The sequence below is a fragment of the Dipodomys ordii genome, unplaced genomic scaffold (genome assembly GCF_000151885.1).
Source record: "Dipodomys ordii isolate 6190 unplaced genomic scaffold, Dord_2.0 Scaffold100, whole genome shotgun sequence".
NCBI lineage: Eukaryota > Metazoa > Chordata > Mammalia > Rodentia > Heteromyidae > Dipodomys > Dipodomys ordii.
In genome coordinates this window covers 5,613,929-5,618,236 of record NW_012267316.1, presented here as the reverse complement: position 1 = coordinate 5,618,236, position 4,308 = coordinate 5,613,929, and the positions used below count along the sequence as shown (strand labels likewise).

The window sequence follows — 4,308 nt, the reverse complement described above, 5'->3', positions numbered from 1 at the left end:
TTATCTCCAAATTATCAAAAAACATACAGAAGTGGAGCTGTGTCTTAAGTGCTAGAGCACTTGCCTTGAGCAAAACAGCTCAAGGACAGTGCTCGGGCCTTAAGTTCAAGCCCCAGGACTGGCTGGCACACACACACACACACACACACACGCACACACTGTACCCTTGCCTACTTCTACCCCTGGGTATAAATTGTCAAGAGAAAAGAATTTGGAAATGAATTTGGCTATCTGTGTGGCTCTGCTTCAACAGCATCTGACCCACATTACAGGTCATCATCAGTGATGATTTTCACAGCAAATGTGTCATTCAGGTTGAAAAATGATTTTCTTGTTTGTTTTTTTCCATGGATTCAGAACTATGTACTGTAAGCAAAGTCCTTTGCTGGGAGTTGTGTGGGCAAAAGTCCTTAAAAGGCAGAATTCTAGCTCAAAGAATAGAAGAGGCCAGGTGCTAGTTGCTTACTCCTGTTATCCTAACTGAGATCTAAGGATTGTGCTTCTAAGCCAAGCCAGATAGGAAAGTCCATGAGATGCTTATTTCTAATTAACCACCAAAAAGCTGGAAGTAGAGCTATGGTTCAATTTGTAGCATGCTAGCTTTGAGCAAGAAGTCAGGGACATGGCGGCCTTTAGGATGGGAAAACTGACAACCATGTCTGCAGGGCTGCTATATGCATTTATAAATGTGTATGCAGCTAAAGAAGAGGAATCCAAAAAGCAGCTAGCAAGACCAGAGCCGCTCCCCATATATACTGTACCACCTCTTCAGCCTAAATACATTCACGAACAGCCTGGTTATTTATAAATGGGCTTTGTGTCCATATCACAACACGTTCTTACTTTGGCTGATACCAGGGTATTTATGTCTTTATGAAAAATGAAATAATGGATACAGTACGATTTGGGAAAGATGCCTATGTCTACTTGAAAAGTCCTCCTCAAGATTTTCTTCCTAAAATGGGTGTGATTACAGCTTCAGGATTGGTGGGTTTGGTTTCAGCAAGAAAAGGTTCTAGATTTAAGAAATGACCTATCTACTAGAACTAGCTACATTAGGAGCAACTGGTTGCTACCCAGCTCAGTCAGTAATCATTGCAAAGATTACTGGGAAGAAAGCATATGCGACCAACCAGCACATTTATGAAGCTGTTAAATCATTGTGAGCAACAAGCAACAAAAACCAATCACTCTCTGAACCTAAGGATAAACTAAGCTAGGAAGCCCCAATGAAACAGAAATGCCTGCAAAAACAACTCAAGTCCTGAAACTTTCAATGCCTTTACCAAAAGAACTCCATCTACTCTGAAACAAAGACTAAATCAGCATTCACCTCAGATTCAAACAGTTTATATCTGACCCAAAGCATATGGATCATTGGCAGTCCTATCCAGAAGATATAGATATGTACAGCACTAGAAGCTGAAATAGACTGCGCAGAGAGACTGCATAGAGAACCATGAGATGTTGTGAAGTTGTAAATGATGGTTAAAAAATCATGTACTGGGTAACATACTTAGAGTGTGCCTTGAAGTGATTCCCTAACCTCTTCAAATTTACAGTCAAGTAAGTGATGAAAACACAAAGTGTGAATGCAATCCAGACACTATGAAAGGACTGAAGAGACTGCAGAAGTAGAAATAGTACGATGTATTTGATGGCTTATAAGGGAATTTACTAAAAAAAACAAATTAGAATGAAGATATGAATATCAATAAGACTAAAATCTGAAAATATGTATATGCATGTATACATATGTATCTGCTTTGGGTTTCCAAATGTCAGTTGGATTAGAATGATGTATAGAAGGATGGATGTGTCCTCTGATTTTTTTATTGTTGTTGTTTTTTTTTCATTTCTCTGAGCTGCAGTAAAATACCCATATTTTATGGCAAAAAGAGAAGCTCAGAGATAGCACTATGGCCCTAAGTTTAAGCCCCAGAACTGGTATAAGAAGAAGCAGACACAGCTGAAGGAGAAGGAGAAGAAGAAGGAAGAGGAGGAGGAGGAGGAAGAGAAGGAAGAGGAGGAGGAGGAGGTGGAGGAGGAGGAGGAGGAAGAAGAGGAGGAGGAGGAGGAACAGATAGAGGGGGAGGAGGAGGAAGAGAAGAAGAAGAAAATCAGCCAGTTGTCTAATCCTAGCTATGCAGGAGGCTGATATCTGAGGATCATGGTTTGAAGCCAGCCTGGCAGGAAAGTCCATGAGACTCTATGTTCAATTAACCACCAAAAAGCCAGATTTGGAAATGTAGCTCAAGTGGTAGATTACCAAATTTAGCAAATAAGCCAAGAGGAAGCACAGGTCCCTGAGTCCAAGACCCAGTATCAGTTGCCTGCACATGCATATACATACAAACACACATGCACCACATATTCTTATATTCATGGTTCCATTCCTCCTGAATACCAAGATCCAGGCTCTACCCTGTCCTCTCATTTCCAGTGGTTTCCTACTAAACATACCTGACTGAGCCTTTGAGGGCAAGGAGAATGGTGCTGAAATATTGAAAGAGATGAACCAAGGCTGAGAGTGGGGGAGAAAGATTGAGTGGGGAAGAGTATTGACTATCTGATTGGAGTTCCTAGATTGCAGAAAAATAATAGATATATAGCAATCTGACTGTATAGATTCCAGTTATAGACTTCAGACATTTATCAGCAATCAATAGAAGGCTTTGATTAAGAGAGTATTACAGTCAACATCTGGGTGCCAGTGGCTCATGCTTACAATCCTAGTTACTTCAAGGCTGATATCTGAGGATCATGGTTTAAAGTCAGCCTGGGCATAAAAGTCCTTAAGACTCTATGTCCAATTAACCACCAAAAAAACAGATATGGAAGAAATGGCAGATCACCAGACTTGAGCACAAAAGCTTAGAGACAGTGCTCAGGTCTTGAGTTCAAGCCCCAGGACTGACACCAAGAAGGGGAGGAGGGAGAGGGAGAAGGAGAAGGAGAGGGAGAGAGAAAGACAGACAGACAGAGATGGAAAGAGAGTATTATAGTCAACATGAGTGCTTTAAGAACAGGAACATGCTGAGTACATTTAAGCATTTATTTACAGATAGAAAATTGGCAAGAAAGTCTTGAGTCAGGAAAAGGCAAATAATGAGTTAGAAACTACTGCTTATACCCTTCCTAACTCATTTGGTATTGATTAATTTACTCTCTTAAATCACAGTTACCATCACATGTGTACAAAGAGCTGTGACCAAATAACTAGATCACAAACGCTCTGGCATGGAGTCATCAGGGTTGAGTCATCCGATGATGACCATCAAATATGCATACATTTCTAATTAGAAACGATGACAAAATTGGAAACTGTAGTACTGTTTTGATTGCTATAAAAATACCTGAGGCTAAATAGTGTATAAAGAAAAGAGATTTACTGCCTAACATGGTTTATCTCATGCCTGTAATTCCAGCTACTTGGAAGGATTACAGTTTGAGGTCAACCATGAACAAAAACTTAAGTCCACAACACTCTCGCTCAACAAATAAAGTGGGCATGGTAAGATATGGGCCCAGCTACAAGGAAAACATATATTTGCGGATTATAATCTGGATCTAAGTCTGGATAAAAATATGAGACCCTGCCTAAAAAATAACTAAAGCAAAAGAAAACTAGGAATGTAGCCTGCTAGCAAATGCAAGGTCCTGAGTTCAAATGTTAGTATAGAAAGACTGGAAAAAGGAAGGAAGGAAGGAAGGAAGGAAGGAAGGAAGGAAGGAAGGAAGGAAGGATGGATGGAAGGAAGGAAGGAAAGGAGAAAGGAGGAAGGGAGCTCTTATGTGAGCACTGTCGTCTGCATCCCATCTGAAAGAAGTCACATGATGAGTCAGGAAGCAGACACCAGAGGAAAAGAGGGCAAAGTCTCTTGTGACAACTTTTCCTCTCAAGAAAGAACAGTGATACACGCCATTGGAAGGGGGAGGAGGGAAGAATCAACTCAACATCCCACAAGAACTATATTTCTCTCTTCTGAAGGCAGTGTTCCCCAAAAACCTAAGCTCATTAAGCCACACTTCGTAAAAGTTCCAGAGCCAAGCTTCTAAAGTATGAAACCTTAGTCGAACACTCAGTCTATATATCCAAACCATAGTAGAAACTCAGGAGAAAATGCAGAATTGTGGTCTTGGTTTGTTAATCCATTTTTAAGAATGTATCTGAAAAGAAGGGAGTAGCACTTGTGCATAATTTTCATAGATTTGTGCAGCATTCATATCTGATAGCGAAGCAATATATATGAGAAGTTAATGTCTCTTTTAGCACCTATTATAAACATATTAAACTTTTCTGCATGT

At 40.2% G+C, this 4,308-nt stretch overlaps 1 pseudogene; it reads left to right on the top strand.

Moving 5' to 3' along the window:
• The first annotated feature begins 622 nt into the window (after nucleotides 1-622).
• On the top strand, nucleotides 623-1,426 carry LOC105993804 (annotated as a pseudogene).
• Nucleotides 1,427-4,308: the final 2,882 nt, after the last annotated feature.